Below are 19214 nucleotides of genomic sequence, written 5' to 3'. Positions count from 1 at the left end.
TGGTTCATTTGTTCATTGGTTCATTTGTTCATTTGTTCATTTGTTCATTTGTTCATTTGTTCATTCGTTCAATGGTTCATTTGTTCATTTGTTCATTTGTTCATTTGTTCATTCGTTCAATGGTTCATTTGTTCATTTGTTCATTTGTCCATTTGCTCGTTTGTTCATTTGTTCCTTTGTTCATTGGTTCATTTGATCATTTGTTCACTTGTTCATTTTGTTCCATTGTTCGTTTGTTCGTTTTTTCGTTTGTTTGTTTGTTCATTTGTTCATTTGTTCATGTGTTCATTTGATCATTTGTTCATTCGTTCAATGGTTCATTTGTTCATTTGTTCAATTGTTCATTTGTTCATTTGATCATTTGTTCATTTGTTCATTTGTTCATTTGTTCATTTGTCCATTTGTTCATTTGTGCATTTGTTCATCTGTTCATTTGTTCATTTGTTCATTTGTAGATTTGTACATTTTTCAAATTGTTCATTTGTTTATTTGTTCGATTGTTCATCTGTACATTGATTCATTTGTTCATTTGTTCGTTTGTTCATTTGTTCCTTTGTTCGTTTGTTCATTTGGTCATTTGTTTATTTGTTCATTTGTTCATTTGTTCATTTGTTCATTTGTTCATTTGTTCATTTGTTCATTTGTTCATTTGTTCATTTGTTCATTTGTTCATTTGTTCATTTGTTCATTTGTTCATTTGGTCATTTGTTCATCTGTTCATTTGTTCATTTGTTCATTTGTACATTTGTACATTTGTTCATTTGTTCAGTTGTTCATTTGTTCATTTGTTCAGTTCTTCATTTGTTCATTTGATCATTTGTTCATTTCTTCATTTCTTCATTTGTTCGTTTGTTCGTTTGTTCATTTGTTCATTTGTTAATTTGTTCAATCTTTCACTTGTACATTTGTTCATTTGTTCATTTGATCATTTGTTCATTTGTTCATTTGTTCTTTTGTTCGTTTGTTCGTTTGTTCATTTGTTCTTTTGTTCATTTGTTCATTTGTTCATTTGTTCATTTGTTCATTTGTTCATTTGTTCATTTGTTCATTTGTACATTTGTTCATTTGTTCATTTGTTCATTTGTTCGTTTGTTCGTTTGTTCGTTTGTTCGTTTGTTCGTTTGTTCGTTTGTTCATTTGTTCTTTTGTTCATTTGTTCATTTGTTCATTTGTTCATTTGTTCATTTGTTCATTTGTTCATTTGTTCATTTGTTCATTTGTTCGTTTGTTCATTTGTTCATTTGTTCATTTGTTCATTTGTTCATTTGGTCATTTGTTCATCTGTTCATTTGGTCATTTGTTCATCTGTTCATTTGTTCATTTGTTCATTAGTTCATTTGTTCATTTGTACATTTGTTCATTTGTTCATTTGTTCATTTGTTCATTTGTTCATTTGTTCATTTGTTCATTTGTTCATTTGTTCATTTGTTCATTTGTTCAGTTCTTCATTTGTTCATTTGTTCATTTCTTCATTTGTTCGTTTGTTCGTTTGTTCATTTGTTCATTTGTAGATTTGTACATTTTTCAAATTGTTCATTTGTTTATTTGTTCGATTGTTCATCTGTTCATTGATTCATTTGTTCATTTGTCCATTTGTTCGTTTGTTCATTTGTTCCTTTGTTCGTTTGTTCATTTGTTCCTTTGTTCGTTTATTCATTTGTTTATTTGTTCATTTGTTCATTTGTTAATTTGTTCAATCTTTCACTTGTTCATTTGTTCATTTGTTCATTTGATCAATTGTTCATTTGTTCATTTGATCATTTGTGCATTTGTTCATTTGTTCGTTTGTTCGTTTGTTCGTTTGTTCGTTTGTTCGTTTGTTCGTTTGTTCATTTGTTCATTTGTTCATTTGTTCATTTGTTCATTTGTTCATTTGTTCATTTGTTCATTTGTTCATTTGTTCATTTGTTCATTTGTTCATTTGTTCATTTGTTCATTTGTTCATTTGTTCATTTGTTCATTTGTTCATTTGTTCATTTGTTCATTTGTTCATTTGTTCATTTGTTCATTTGTTCATTTGTTCATTTGTTCATTTGTTCATTTGTTCATTTGTTCATTTGTTCATTTGTTCATTTGTTCATTTGTTCATTTGTTCATTTGTTCATTTGTTCATTTGTTCATTTGTTCATTTGTTCATTTGTTCATTTGTTCATTTGTTCATTTGTTCATTTGTTCATTTGTACATTTGTTCATTTGTTCATTTGTTCATTTGTTCATTTGTTCATTTCCTCTTTGCTCATTTGTTCGTTTGTTCATTTGTTCATTTGTTCATTTGTTCATTTGTTCATTTGTTCATTTGTTCAATTGTTCATCTTTTCATTTGTACATTTGTTCATTTGTTCATTTGTTCATTTGTTCATTTGTTCATTTGTTCATTTGTTCGTTTGCTCATTTGTTCGTTTGTTCGTTTGTTCATTTGTTTATTTGTTCATTTGTTCATTTGTTCTTTCGTTCAATGGTTCATTTGTTCATTTGTTCATTTGTTCATTTGTTCATTTGTTCATTTGTTCATTTGTTCATTTGTTCATTTGTTCATTCGTTCAATGGTTCATTGGTTCATTTGTTCATTTGTTCATTTGTTCATTTGTTCATTTGTTCATTTGTCCATTTGTTCAATGGTTCATTGGTTCATTTGTTCATTTGTTCATTTGTTTATTTGTTCATTTGTTCATTTGTTCATTTGTTCATTTGTTCATTTGTTCATTTGTTCATTTGTTCATTTGTTCATTTGTCCATTTGTTCGTTTGTTCATTTGTTCCTTTGTTCGTTTGTTCATTTGTTCATTTGTTCATTTGTTCATTTGTTCAATCTTTCATTTGTTCATTTGTTCATTTGTTCATTTCTCATCTTGTTTATTTGTTCATTTCTTAACTTGTTCATTTATTAATTTGTTCATATGTTCATTGATCCATTTTTGGATTTGTTCATTTCTTCAATTCTTCATTTCTTGAGTTGTTCATTTGTTCGTTTGTCAACTTGTTCATTTGTTCATTTGATCAGTTGTTCATATGTTCATTTTATTGTTTGTTCATTTCTCAACTTATTCATTTGTTCATTTGTTCATTTGTTCAATTGTCCATTTTTGGATTTGTTCATTTCTTCAATTCTTCATTTCATATGTTGTTCATTCGTTCATTTGTTCATTTGTCCATTTGTTCATTTGTTCATTTTTTCATTTGTTCATTTGTTCATTTGTTCATTTGTTCATTTGTTCATTTGTTCATTTGTTCATTTGTTCATTTGTTCATTTGTTCATTTGTTCGCTTGCTCATTTGTTCGTTTGTTCGTTTGTTCATTTGTTTATTTGTTCATTTGTTCATTTTTTCATTTGTTCATTCGTTCAATGGTTCATTTGTTCATTTGTTCATTTGTTCATTTGTTCATTTTTTCATTTGTTCATTTGTTCATTTGTTCATTTGTTCATTTGTTCATATGTTCATTCGTTCAATGGTTCATTTGTTCATTTGTTCATTTGTTCATTTGTCCATTTGTTCGTTTGTTCATTTGTTCATCTGTTCATTTGTTCATTTGTTCATTTGTTTATTTGTAGATTTGTACATTTTTCAAATTGTTCATTTGTTTATTTGTTCGATTGTTCATCTGTTCATTGATTCATTTGTTCATTTGTCCATTTGTTCGTTTGTTCATTTGTTCCTTTGTTCGTTTGTTCATTTGTTCATTTGTTCATTTGTTCATTTGTTCAATCTTTCATTTGTTCATTTGTTCATTTGTTCATTTCTCATCTTGTTTATTTGTTCATTTCTTAACTTGTTCATTTATTAATTTGTTCATATGTTAATTGATCCATTTTTGGATTTGTTCATTTCTTCAATTCTTCATTTCTTGAGTTGTTCATTTGTTCGTTTGTCAACCTGTTCATTTGTTCATTTGATCAGTTGTTCATATGTTCATTATATTGTTTGTTCATTTCTCAAGTTATTCATTTGTTCATTTGTTCATTTGTCCAATTGTCCATTTTTGGATTTGTTCATTTCTTCAATTCTTCATTTCATATGTTGTTCATTCGTTCATTTGTTCATTTGTCCATTTGTTCATTTGTTCATTTTTTCATTTGTTCATTTGTTCATTTGTTCATTTGTTCATTTGTTCATTTGTTCATTTGTTCATTTGTTCATTTGTTCATTTGTTCATTTGTTCATTTGTTCATTTGTTCATTTGTTCATTTGTTCATTGGTTCATTTATTCATTTGTTCATTTCTTCAATTCTTCATTTCTTCATTTGTTCATTTGTTCATTTGTTCATTTGTTCATTTGTTCATTTGTTCATTTGTTCATTTGTTCATTTGTTCATTTGTTCATTCGTTCAATGGTTCATTTTTTCATTTGTTCATTTGTTCATGTGTTCATTTGTTCATTCGTTCATTCGTTCGTTTCTTCATTTGTTCATTTGTCTACTCGCTCATTTGTTCATTTGTTCATTTGTTCACTTGTTCATTTTGTTCCTTTGTTCGTTTGTTCGTTTGTTCGTTTGTTCGTTTGTTCGTTTGTTCGTTTGTTCGTTTGTTCGTTTGTTCGTTTGTTCGTTTGTTCGTTTGTTCGTTTGTTCGTTTGTTCGTTTATTCGTTTGTTCATTTGTTCATGTGTTCATTTGTTCATGAGTTCATTTGTTCATTTGTTCATTCGTACAATGGTTCATTTGTTCATGTGTTCATTTGTTCATTTGTTCATTTGTTCATTTGTTCATTTGTTCATTTGTTCATTTGTCTACTCGCTAATTTGTTCATTGGTTCATTTGTTCATTTGATCATTTGTTCATTTGTTCACTTGTTCATTTTGTTCCTTTGTTCGTTTGTTCGTTTGTTCGTTTGTTCATTTGTTCATTTGTTCATGTGTTCATTTGTTCATTTGTTCATTTGTTCATTTGTTCATTTGTTCATTTGTTCATTTCTTCATTTGTTCATTTGTTCAATTGTTCATCTGTTCATTTGTTCGTTTGTTCGTTTGTTCGTTTGTTCATTTGTTCTTTTGTTCATTTGTTCATTTGTTCATTTGTTCATTTGTACATTTGTTCATTTGTTCATTTGTTCATTTGTTCATTTGTTCATTTGTTCATTTGTTCATTTGTTCATTTGTTCATTTGTTCATTTGTTCATTTGTTCATTTGTTCATTTGTTCATTTGTTCATTTGTTCATTTGTTCATTTGTTCATTTGTTCATTTGTTCATTTGTTCATTTGTTCATTTGTTCATTTGTTCATTTGTTCATTTGTTCATTTGTTCATTTGTTCATTTGTTCATTTGTTCATTTGATCATTTGTTCATTTGTTCATTTGTTCATTTGTTCATTTGTTCATTTGTTCATTTGTTCATTTGTTCATTTGTTCATTTGCTCATTTGTTCATTTGTTCATTTGTTCATTTGTTCATTGGTTCATTTGTTCATTCGTTCAATGGTTCATCTGTTCATTTGTTCATTTGTTCATTTTTTCATTTGTTCATTTGTTCATTTGTAGATTTGTACATTTTTCAAATTGTTCATTTGTTTATTTGTTCGATTGTTCATCTGTTCATTGATTCATTTGTTCATTTGTTCAATTGTTCATTTGTTCATTCGTTCAATGGTTCATTTGTTCATTTGTTCATTTGTTCATTTGTTCATTTGTTCACGTGTTCATTTGTTCATTCGTTCATTCGTTCATTTGTTCATTTGTTCATTTGTCTACTCGCTCATTTGTTCATTTGTTCATTTGTTCACTTGTTCATTTTGCTCCTTTGTTCGTTTGTTCGTTTGTTCGCTTGTTCGTTTGTTCGTTTGTTCATTTGTTCATGTGTTCATTTGTTCATTTGTTCATTCGTTCAATGGTTCATTTGTTCATTTGTTCAATTGTTCATTTGTTCTTTTGTTCATTTGTTAATTTGTTCATTTGTTCATTTGTTCATTTGTTCATTTGTTCATTTGTTCATTTGTTCATTTGTTCATTTGTTCATTTGTTCATTTGTTCATTTGTTCATTTGTACATTTGTGCATCTGTTCACTTGTTCATTTGTTCATTTGTCCATTCGTTAGTTTGTTCACTTGTTCATTTGTTCATTTGTTCATTTGTTCGTTTGTTCGTTTGTTCATTTGTTCATTTGTTCATAAATTCATTTGTTCATTTGTTCATTTGTCCATTTGTTCATTTGTTCATTTGTTCATCTGTTCATTTGTTCATTTGTTCATTCGTCCATTCGTACATTCGTCCATTCGTTCATTCATTCTTTCGTTCATTTGTTCATTTGATCATTTGTTCATTTGTTCATTTGTTCATTGGTTCATTGGTTCATTTGTTCATTTGTTCATTTGTTCATTTGTTCATTTGTTCATTTGTTCATTTGTTCATCTGTTCATTTGTTCATTTGTTCAGTTCTTCAGTTCTTCATTTGTTCATTTGTTCATTTGTTCATTTGTTCATTTGTTCGTTTGTTCGATTGTTCATTTGTTCATTTGTTCATTTGTAGATTTGTACATTTTTCAAATTGTTCATTTGTTTATTTGTTCGATTGTTCATCTGTTCATTGATTCATTTGTTCATTTGTCCATTTGTTCGTTTGTTCATTTGTTCCTTTGTTCGTTTGTTCATTTGTTCATTTGTTCATTTGATCATTTGTTCATTTGTTCATTTGTTCGTTTGTTCGTTTGTTCGTTTGTTCATTTGTTCTTTTGTTCATTTGTTCATTTGTTCATTTGTTCATTTGTTCATTTGTTCATTTGTTCATTTGTTCATTTGTTCATTTGTTCATTTGTTCATTTGTTCATTTGTTCATTTGTTCATTTGTTCATTTGTTCAATTGTTCATTTGTTCATTTGTACATTTGTTCATTTGTTCATTTGTTCATTTGTTCATTTGTTCATTCGTCCATTCGTACATTCGTCCATTCGTTCATTCATTCATTCGTTCATTTGTTCATTTGATCATTTGTTCATTTGTTCATTTCTTAGTTGCTTCATTTGTACACTTGTCCACTTTTACATTTGTTCATTTGTTCATTTGTTCATTTGTTCATCGGTTCATTGGTTCATTTGTTCATTGGTTCATTTGTTCATTTGTTCATTTGATCATTTGTTCATTTGTTGATTTGTTCATTTGTTCATTTGTTCATTTGTTCATTGGTTCATTGGTTCATTTGTTCATTTGTTCATTTGTTCATTTGTTCATTTGTTCATTTGTTCATTTGTTCATTTGTTCATTTGTTCATTTGTTCATTTGTTCATTTGTTCATTTGTTCATTTGTTCATTTGTTCATTTGTTCATTTGTTCATTTGTTCATTTGTTCATTTGTTCATTTGTTCATTTGTTCATTTGTTCATTTGTTCATTTGTTCATTTGTTCATTTGTTCATTTGTTCATTTGTTCATTTGTTCATTTGTTCATTTGTTCATTTGTTCATTTGTTCATTTGTTCATTTGTTCAATGGTTCATTTGTTCATTTGTTCAATTGTTCATTTGTTCATTTGTTCATTTGTTCATTTGTTCATTTGTTCATTTGTTCATTTGTTCATTTGTTCATTGGTTCATTTGTTCATTTGTTCATTTGTTCATTTGTTCATTTGTTCATTTGTTCATTTGTTCATTTGTTCATTTGTTCATTTGTTCATTCGTTCAATGGTTCATTTGTTCATTTGTTCAATTGTTCATTTGTTCATTTGTTCATTTGTTCATTTGTTCATTTGTTCATTTGTTCATTTGTTCATTGGTTCATTTGTTCATTTGTTCATTTGTTCATTTGTTCATTTGTACATTTGTTCATTTGTTCATTTGTACATTTGTGCATCTGTTCACTTGTTCATTTGTTCATTTGTCCATTCGTTAGTTTGTTCATTTGTCCATTTGTTCATTTGTTCATTTGTTCGTTTGCTCGTTTGTTCATTTCTTCATTTGTTCATTTATTCATTTGTTCATTTGTTCATTTGTCCATTTGTTCATTTGTTCATTTGTTCATCTGTTCATTTGTTCATTTGTTCATTTGTTCATTTGTTCATTCGTCCATTCGTACATTCGTCCATTCGTTCATTCATTCATTCGTTCATTTGTTCATTTGATCATTTGTTCATTTGTTCATTTGTTAGTTGCTTCATTTGTTCACTTGTTCACTTTTACATTTGTTCATTTGTTCATTTGTTCATTGGTTCATTGGTTCATTTGTTCATTTGTTCATTTGTTCATTTGTTCATTTGTTCATTTGTTCATTTGTTCAGTTCTTCATTTCTTCATTTCTTCCTTTCTTCATTTGTTCATTTGTTCATTTGTTCATTTGTTCATTTGTTCATTTGTTCATTTGTTCATTTGTACATTTGTTCATTCGTTCATTGGTTCATTTGTTTATTTGTTTATTGGTTCATTTGTTCATTTGTTCATTTGTTCATTTGTTCATTTGTTCATTTGTTCATTTGTTCATTTGTTCATTTGTCCATTTGTTCATTTGTTCATTTGTTAATTTGTTCATTTGTCTATTCGTTCGTTTGTTCATTTGTTCATCTATTCATTTATTCATTTGTTCATTTGTTCATTTGTTCATTTGTTCATTTGTTCATTTGTTCATTTGTTCATTTGTTCATTTGTTCATTTGTTCATTTGTTCATTTGTTCATTTGTTCATTTGTTCATTTGTTCATTTGTTCATTTGTTCATTTGTTCATTTGTTCATTTGTTCATTTGTACATTTGTTCATTTGTTCATTTGTTCATTTGTTCATTTGTTCATTTGTTCATTTGTTCATTTCCTCTTTGCTCATTTGTTCGTTTGTTCATTTGTTCATTTGTTCATTTGTTCATTTGTTCATTTGTTCAATTGTTCAATTGTTCATCTGTTCATTTGTACATTTGTTCATTTGTTCATTTGTTCATTTGTTCATTTGTTCATTTGTTCATTTGTTCGTTTGCTCATTTGTTCGTTTGTTCGTTTGTTCATTTGTTTATTTGTTCATTTGTTCATTTGTTCTTTCGTTCAATGGTTCATTTGTTCATTTGTTCATTTGTTCATTTGTTCATTTGTTCATTTGTTCATTCGTTCATTTGTTCATTTGTTCATTTGTTCATTTGTTCATTTGTTCATTTGTTCATTCGTTCAATGGTTCATTGGTTCATTTGTTCATTTGTTCATTTGTTCATTTGTTCATTTGTCCATTTGTTCAATGGTTCATTGGTTCATTTGTCATTTGTTCATTTGTTTATTTGTTCATTTGTTCATTTGTTCATTTGTTCATTTGTTCATTTGTTCATTTGTTCATTTGTTCATTTGTTCATTTGTTCATTTGTTCATTTGTTCATTTGTCCATTTGTTCGTTTGTTCATTTGTTCCTTTGTTCGTTTGTTCATTTGTTCATTTGTTCATTTGTTCAATCTTTCATTTGTTCATTTGTTCATTTGTTCATTTCTCATCTTGTTTATTTGTTCATTTCTTAACTTGTTCATTTATTAATTTGTTCATATGTTAATTGATCCATTTTTGGATTTGTTCATTTCTTCAATTCTTCATTTCTTGAGTTGTTCATTTGTTCGTTTGTCAACTTGTTCATTTGTTCATTTGATCAGTTTTTCATATGTTCATTTTATTGTTTGTTCATTTCTCAACTTATTCATTTGTTCATTTGTTCATTTGTTCAATTGTCCATTTTTGGATTTGTTCATTTCTTCAATTCTTCATTTCATATGTTGTTCATTCGTTCATTTGTTCATTTGTCCATTTGTTCATTTGTTCATTTTTTCATTTGTTCATTTGTTCATTTGTTCATTTGTTCATTTGTTCATTTGTTCATTTGTTCATTTGTTCATTTGTTCATTTGTTCGCTTGCTCATTTGTTCGTTTGTTCGTTTGTTCATTTGTTTATTTGTTCATTTGTTCATTTGTTCATTCGTTCAATGGTTCATTTGTTCATTTGTTCATTTGTTCATTTGTTCATTTTTTCATTTGTTCATTTGTTCATTTGTTCATTTGTTCATTTGTTCATTTGTTCATTTGTTCATTTGTTCATATGTTCATTTGTTCATTTGTTCATTTGTCCATTTGTTCGTTTGTTCATTTGTTCATCTGTTCATTTGTTCATTTGTTCATTTGTTCATTTGTAGATTTGTACATTTTTCAAATTGTTCATTTGTTTATTTGTTCGATTGTTCATCTGTTCATTGATTCATTTGTTCATTTGTCCATTTGTTCGTTTGTTCATTTGTTCCTTTGTTCGTTTGTTCATTTGTTCATTTGTTCATTTGTTCATTTGTTCAATCTTTCATTTGTTCATTTGTTCATTTGTTCATTTCTCATCTTGTTTATTTGTTCATTTCTTAACTTGTTCATTTATTAATTTGTTCATATGTTAATTGATCCATTTTTGGATTTGTTCATTTCTTCAATTCTTCATTTCTTGAGTTGTTCATTTGTTCGTTTGTCAACCTGTTCATTTGTTCATTTGATCAGTTGTTCATATGTTCATTATATTGTTTGTTCATTTCTCAACTTATTCATTTGTTCATTTGTTCATTTGTTCAATTGTCCATTTTTGGATTTGTTCATTTCTTCAATTCTTCATTTCATATGTTGTTCATTCGTTCATTTGTTCATTTGTCCATTTGTTCATTTGTTCATTTTTTCATTTGTTCATTTGTTCATTTGTTCATTTGTTCATTTGTTCATTTGTTCATTTGTTCATTTGTTCATTTGTTCATTTGTTCATTGGTTCATTTATTCATTTGTTCATTTCTTCAATTCTTCATTTCTTCATTTGTTCATTTGTTCATTTGTTCATTTGTTCATTTGTTCATTTGTTCATTTGTTCATTTGTTCATTCGTTCAATGGTTCATTTTTTCATTTGTTCATTTGTTCATGTGTTCATTTGTTCATTCGTTCATTCGTTCGTTTCTTCATTTGTTCATTTGTCTACTCGCTCATTTGTTCATTTGTTCATTTGTCCACTTGTTCATTTTGTTCCTTTGTTCGTTTGTTCGTTTGTTCGTTTGTTCGTTTGTTCGTTTGTTCGTTTGTTCGTTTGTTCGTTTGTTCGTTTGTTCGTTTGTTCGTTTGTTCGTTTGTTCGTTTGTTCGTTTGTTCGTTTATTCGTTTGTTCATTTGTTCATGTGTTCATTTGTTCATGAGTTCATTTGTTCATTTGTTCATTCGTACAATGGTTCATTTGTTCATGTGTTCATTTGTTCATTTGTTCATTTGTTCATTTGTTCATTTGTTCATTTGTTCATTTGTTCATTTGTTCGTTTGTTAGTTTGTTCATTTGTTCATTTGTAGATTTGTATATTTTTCAAATTGTTCATTTGTTTATTTGTTCGATTTTTCATCTGTTCATTGATTCATTTGTTCATTTGTCCATTTGTTCGTTTGTTCATTTGTTCCTTTGTTCGTTTGTTCATTTGTTCATTTGTTCATTTGTTCAATCTTTCACTTGTTCATTTGTTCATTAGTTCATTTGATCATTTGTTCATTTGTTCATTTGTTCGTTTGTTCGTTTGTTCGTTTGTTCATTTGTTCTTTTGTTCATTTGTTCATTTGTTCATTTGTTCATTTGTTCATTTGTTCATTTGTTCATTTGTTCATTTGTTCATTTGTTCATTTGTTCACTTGTTCATTCGTACATTTGTGCATCTGTTCATTTGTTCATTAACTCAATTGTTCATTTGTTCATTTGTTCATTTGTTCATTAGTTCATTGGTTCATTTGTTCATCTGTTCATTTGTTCATTTGTTCATTTGTTCATTTGTAGATTTGTACATTTTTCAAATTGTTCATTTGTTTATTTGTTCGATTGTTCATCTGTTCATTGATTCATTTGTTCATTTGTTCATTTGTCCATTTGTTCGTTTGTTCATTTGTTCCTTTGTTCGTTTGTTCATTTGGTCATTTGTTCATTTGTTCATTTGTTCAATGTTTCATTTGTTCATTTGTACATTTGTTCATTTGTTCATTTGTTCATTTGTTCATTTGTTCATTTGTTCATTTATTTCATTTGTACATTTGTGCATCTGTTCACTTGTTCATTTGTTCATTTGTCCATTCGTTAGTTTGTTCATTTGTTCATTTGTTCATTTGTTCATTTGTTCATTTGTTCATTTGTTCATTTGTTCATTTGTCTACTCGCTAATTTGTTCATTGGTTCATTTGTTCATTTGATCATTTGTTCATTTGTTCACTTGTTCATTTTGTTCCTTTGTTCGTTTGTTCGTTTGTTCGTTTGTTCATTTGTTCATTTGTTCATGTGTTCATTTGTTCATTTGTTCATTTGTTCATTTGTTCATTTGTTCATTTGTTCATTTGTTCATTTGTTCATTTGTTCATTTCTTCATTTGTTCATTTGTTCAATTGTTCATCTGTTCATTTGTTCGTTTGTTCGTTTGTTCGTTTGTTCATTTGTTCTTTTGTTCATTTGTTCATTTGTTCATTTGTTCATTTGTACATTTGTTCATTTGTTCATTTGTTCATTTGTTCATTTGTTCATTTGTTCATTTGTTCATTTGTTCATTTGTTCATTTGTTCATTTGTTCATTTGTTCATTTGTTCATTTGTTCATTTGTTCATTTGTTCATTTGTTCATTTGTTCATTTGTTCATTTGTTCATTTGTTCATTTGTTCATTTGTTCATTTGTTCATTTGTTCATTTGTTCATTTGTTCATTTGTTCATTTGTTCATTTGTTCATTTGTTCATTTGTTCATTTGTTCATTTGTTCATTTGTTCATTTGTTCATTTGTTCATTTGTTCATTTGTTCATTTGTTCATTTGTTCATTTGTTCATTTGTTCATTTGTTCATTTGTTCATTTGTTCATTTGTTCATTTGTTCATTTGTTCATTTGTTCATGTGTTCATTTGTTCATTTGTTCATTTGTTAATTTGTTCAATCTTTCACTTGTTCATTTGTTCATTTGTTCATTTGATCATTTGTTCATTTGTTCGTTTGTTCGTTTGTTCGTTTGTTCGTTTGTTCATTTGTTCTTTTGTTCATTTGTTCATTTGTTCATTCGTTCATTTGTTCATTTGTTCATTTGTTCATTTGTTCATTTGTTCATTTGTTCAATTGTTCATTTGTTCATTTGTACATTTGTTCATTTGTTCATTTGTTCATTTGTTCATTTGTTCATTTGTTCATTTGTTCATTTGTTCATTTGTTCATTTGTTCATTTGTTCATTTGTTCATTTGCTCATTTGTTCATTTGTTCATTTGTTCATTTGTTCATTGGTTCATTTGTTCATTCGTTCAATGGTTCATCTGTTCATTTGTTCATTTGTTCATTTGTTCATTTTTTCATTTGTTCATTTGTTCATTTGTAGATTTGTACATTTTTCAAATTGTTCATTTGTTTATTTGTTCGATTGTTCATCTGTTCATTGATTCATTTGTTCATTCGTTCAATTGTTCATTTGTTCATTTGTTCATTTGTAGATTTGTACATTTTTCAAATTGTTCATTTGTTTATTTGTTCGATTGTTCATCTGTTCATTGATTCATTTGTCCATTTGTGCATTTGTTCGTTTGTTCATTTGTTCCTTTGTTCGTTTGTTCATTTGTTCCTTTGTTCGTTTGTTCATTTGTTCATTTGTTAATTTGTTCAATCTTTCACTTGTTCATTTGTTCATTTGTTCATTTGATCTATTGTTCATTTGTTCATTTGTTCATTTGTTCATTTGTTCATTTGTTCATTTGTTCATTTGTTCATTGGTTCATTTATTCATTTGTTCATTCTTTCATTTGTTCATTTCTTCAATTCTTCATTTCTTCATTTTTAACTTGTTCATTTGTTCGTTTCTTCATTTGTTTATTTGTTCATTTGTTCATTTGTTCATTTGTTCATTTGTTCATTTGTTCATTTGTTCATTTGTTCATTTGTTCATTTGTTCATTTGTTCATTTGTTCATTTGTTCATTTGTTCATTTGTTCATTTGTTCATTTGTTCATTTGTTCATTTGTTCATTTGTTCATTTGTTCATTTGTTCATTTGTTCATTTGTTCATTTGTTCATTTGTTCATTTGTTCATTTGTTCATTTGTTCATTTGTTCATTTGTTCATTTGTTCATTTGTTCATTTGTTCATTTGTTCATTTGTTCATTTGTTCATTTGTTCATTTGTTCATTTGTTCATTTGTTCATTTGTTCATTTGTTCATTTGTTCATTTGTTCATTTGTTCATTTGTTCAATGGTTCATTTGTTCATTCGTTCAATGGTTCATTTGTTCATTTGTTCATTTGTTCATTTGTTCATTTGTTCACGTGTTCATTTGTTCATTCGTTCATTCGTTCATTTGTTCATTTGTTCATTTGTCTACTCGCTCATTTGTTCATTTGTTCATTTGTTCACTTGTTCATTTTGTTCCTTTGTTCGTTTGTTCGTTTGTTCGCTTGTTCGCTTGTTCGTTTGTTCGTTTGTTCATTTGTTCATGTGTTCATTTGTTCATTTGTTCATTCGTTCAATGGTTCATTTGTTCATTTGTTCAATTGTTCATTTGTTCTTTTGTTCATTTGTTCATTTGTTCATTTGTTCATTTGCTCATTTGTTCATTTGTTCATTTGTTCATTTGTACATTTGTGCATCTGTTCACTTGTTCATTTGTTCATTTGTCCATTCGTTAGTTTGTTCACTTGTTCATTTGTTCATTTGTTCATTTGTTCGTTTGTTCGTTTGTTCATTTGTTCATTTGTTCATAAATTCATTTGTTCATTTGTTCATTTGTCCATTTGTTCATTTGTTCATTTGTTCATCTGTTCATTTGTTCATTTGTTCATTCGTCCATTCGTACATTCGTCCATTCGTTCATTCATTCTTTCGTTCATTTGTTCATTTGATCATTTGTTCATTTGTTCATTTGTTCATTTGTTCATTGGTTCATTGGTTCATTTGTTCATTTGTTCATTTGTTCATTTGTTCATTTGTTCATTTGTTCATTTGTTCATCTGTTCATTTGTTCATTTGTTCAGTTCTTCAGTTCTTCATTTGTTCATTTGTTCATTTGTTCATTTGTTCGTTTGTTCGATTGTTCATTTGTTCATTTGTTCATTTGTAGATTTGTACATTTTTCAAATTGTTCATTTGTTTATTTGTTCGATTGTTCATCTGTTCATTGATTCATTTGTTCATTTGTCCATTTGTTCGTTTGTTCATTTGTTCCTTTGTTCGTTTGTTCATTTGTTCATTTGTTCATTTGATCATTTGTTCATTTGTTCATTTGTTCGTTTGTTCGTTTGTTCGTTTGTTCATTTGTTCTTTTGTTCATTTGTTCATTTGTTCATTTGTTCATTTGTTCATTTGTTCATTTGTTCATTTGTTCATTTGTTCATTTGTTCATTTGTTCATTTGTTCATTTGTTCATTTGTTCATTTGTTCATTTGTTCAATTGTTCATTTGTTCATTTGTACATTTGTTCATTTGTTCATTTGTTCATTTGTTCATTTGTTCATTCGTCCATTCGTACATTCGTCCATTCGTTCATTCATTCATTCGTTCATTTGTTCATTTGATCATTTGTTCATTTGTTCATTTCTTAGTTGCCTCATTTGTACACTTGTTCACTTTTACATTTGTTCATTTGTTCATTTGTTCATTTGTTCATCGGTTCATTGGTTCATTTGTTCATTGGTTCATTTGTTCATTTGTTCATTTGATCATTTGTTCATTTGTTGATTCGTTCATTTGTTCATTAGTTCATTTGTTCATTGGTTCATTTGTTCATTTGTTCATTTGTTCATTTGTTCATTTGTTCATTTGTTCATTTGTTCATTTGTTCATTTGTTCATTTGTTCATTTGTTCATTTGTTCATTTGTTCATTTGTTCATTTGTTCATTTGTTCATTTGTTCATTTGTTCATTTGTTCATTTGTTCATTTGTTCATTTGTTCATTCGTTCAATGGTTCATTTGTTCATTTGTTCAATTGTTCATTTGTTCATTTGTTCATTTGTTCATTTGTTCATTTGTTCATTTGTTCATTGGTTCATTTGTTCATTTGTTCATTTGTTCATTTGTTCATTTGTTCATTTGTTCATTTGTTCATTTGTTCATTTGTTCATTTGTTCATTTGTTCATTTGTTCATTTGTTCATTCGTTCAATGGTTCATTTGTTCATTTGTTCAATTGTTCATTTGTTCATTTGTTCATTTGTTCATTTGTTCATTTGTTCATTTGTTCATTGGTTCATTTGTTCATTTGTTCATTTGTTCATTTGTTCATTTGTTCATTTGTACATTTGTTCATTTGTTCATTTGTACATTTGTGCATCTGTTCACTTGTTCATTTGTTCATTTGTCCATTCGTTAGTTTGTTCATTTGTCCATTTGTTCATTTGTTCATTTGTTCGTTTGCTCGTTTGTTCATTTCTTCATTTGTTCATTTATTCATTTGTTCATTTGTTCATTTGTCCATTTGTTCATTTGTTCATTTGTTCATCTGTTCATTTGTTCATTTGTTCATTTGTTCATTTGTTCATTCGTCCATTCGTACATTCGTCCATTCGTTCATTCATTCAATCGTTCATTTGTTCATTTGATCATTTGTTCATTTGTTCATTTGTTAGTTGCTTCATTTGTTCACTTGTTCACTTTTACATTTGTTCATTTGTTCATTTGTTCATTGGTTCATTGGTTCATTTGTTCATTTGTTCATTTGTTCATTTGTTCATTTGTTCATTTGTTCATTTGTTCATTTGTTCATTTGTTCATTTGTTCATTTGTTCATTTGTTCATTTGTTCATTTGTTCATTTGTTCATTTGTTCATTTGTTCAGTTGTTCATTTGTTCATTTGTTCAATTGTTCATTTGTTCATTTGTACATTTGTTCATTTGTTCATTTGTTCATTTGTTCATTTGTTCATTCGTCCATTCGTACATTCGTCCATTCGTTCATTCATTCATTCGTTCATTTGTTCATTTGATCATTTATTCATTTGTTCATTTCTTAGTTGCTTCATTTGTACACTTGTTCACTTTTACATTTGTTCATTTGTTCATTTGTTCATTTGTTCATCGGTTCATTGGTTCATTTGTTCATTGGTTCATTTGTTCATTTGTTCATTTGTTCATTTGTTCATTTGTTCATTTGTTCATTTGTTCATTTGTTCATTTGTTCATTTGTTCATTTGTTCATTTGTTCATTTGTTCATTTGTTCATTTGTTCATTTGTTCATTTGTTCATTTGTTCATTTGTTCATTTGTTCATTTGTTCATTTGTTCATTTGTTCATTTGTTCATTCGTTCAATGGTTCATTTGTTCATTTGTTCAATTGTTCATTTGTTTATTTGTTCATTTGTTCATTTGTTCATTTGTTCATTGGTTCATTTGTTCATTTGTTCATTTGTTCATTTGTTCATTTGTAAATTTGTTCATTTGTTCATTTGTACATTTGTGCATCTGTTCACTTGTTCATTTGTTCATTTGTCCATTCGTTAGTTTGTTCATTTGTCCATTTGTTCATTTGTTCATTTGTTCGTTTGCTCGTTTGTTCATTTCTTCATTTGTTCATTTATTCATTTGTTCATTTGTTCATTTGTCCATTTGTTCATTTGTTCATTTGTTCATCTGTTCATTTGTTCATTTGTTCATTTGTTCATTTGTTCATTCGTCCATTCGTACATTCGTCCATTCGTTCATTCATTCATTCGTTCATTTGTTCATTTGATCATTTGTTAGTTGCTTCATTTGTTCACTTGTTCACTTTTACATTTGTTCATTTGTTCATTTGTTCATTGGTTCATTGGTTCATTTGTTCATTTGTTCATTTGTTCATTTGTTCATTTGTTCATTTGTTCATTTGTTCAGTTCTTCATTTGTTCATTTGTTCATTTGTTCATTTGTTCGTTTGTTCGTTTGTTCATTTGTTCATTTGTAGATTTGTACATTTTTCAAATTGTTCATTTGTTTATTTGTTCGATTGTTCATCTGTTCATTGATTCATTTGTTCATTTGTCCATTTGTTCGTTTGTTCATTTGTCCATTTGTTCGTTTGTTCATTTGTTCCTTTGTTCGTTTGTTCATTTGTTCATTTGTTCATTTGTTCATTTGTTCATTTGTTAATTTTTTCAATCTTTCACTTGTTCATTTGTACATTTGTTCATTTGATCATTTGTTCATTTGTTCATTTGTTCATTTGTTCGTTTGTTCGTTTGTTCGTTTGTTCGTTTGTTCATTTGTTCTTTTGTTCATTTGTTCATTTGTTCATTTGTTCATTTGTTCATTTGTTCATTTGTTCATTTGTTCATTTGTTCATTTGTTCATTTGTTCATTTGTTCATTTGTTCATTTGTTCATTTGTTCATTTGTTCAATTGTTCATTTGTTCATTTGTTCATTTGTTCATTTGTTCATTTGTTCATTTGTTCATTTGTTCATTTGTTCATTTGTTCATTTGTTCATTTGTTCATTTGTTCATTTGTTCATTTATTCATGTGTTCATTTGTTCGTTTGCTCATTTGTTCGATTGTTCATTTGTTCATTTGTTCATTTGTTCATTTGTTCATTTGTTCATTTGTTCATTCGTTCAATGGTTCATTTGTTCATTTGTTCACTTGTTCATTTTGTTCCTTTGTTCGTTTGTTCGTTTTTTCGTTTGTTCGTTTGTTCATTTGTTCATTTGTTCATTTGTTCATTTGTTCATGTGTTCATTTGTTCATTTGTTCATTCGTTCAATGGTTCATTTGTTCAATTGTTCATTTGTTCATTTGTTCATTTGTTCATTTGTTCATTTGTTCATTTGTCCATTTGTTCATTTGTTCATTTGTTCATTTGTTCATCTGTTCATTTGTTCATTTGTTCATTTGTAGATTTGTACATTTTTCAAATTGTTCATTTGTTTATTTGTTCGATTGTTCATCTGTTCATTGATTCATTTGTTCATTTGTCCATTTGTTCGTTTGTTCATTTGTTCCTTTGTTCGTTTGTTCATTTGTTCCTTTGTTCGTTTGTTCATTTGTTCATTTGTTGATTTGTTCAATCTTTCATTTGTTCATTTGTTCATTTGTTCATTTGTTCATTTGTTCATCTGTTCATTTGTTCATTTGTTCATTTGTAGATTTGTACATTTTTCAAATTGTTCATTTGTTTATTTGTTCGATTGTTCATCTGTTCATTGATTCATTTGTTCATTTGTCCATTTGTTCGTTTGTTCATTTGTTCCTTTGTTCGTTTGTTCATTTGTTCCTTTGTTCATTTGTTCGTTTGTTCATTTGTTTATTTGTTCATTGGTACATTTGTTCATTTGTACAATTGTCCCCTTGTTCATTTGTTCACTTGTCAACA

This window comes from Megalopta genalis, unplaced genomic scaffold, assembly GCF_051020955.1.
Source record: "Megalopta genalis isolate 19385.01 unplaced genomic scaffold, iyMegGena1_principal scaffold0025, whole genome shotgun sequence".
NCBI classification, from domain to species: domain Eukaryota; kingdom Metazoa; phylum Arthropoda; class Insecta; order Hymenoptera; family Halictidae; genus Megalopta; species Megalopta genalis.
Note: the sequence above shows the minus strand (reverse complement) of the source record.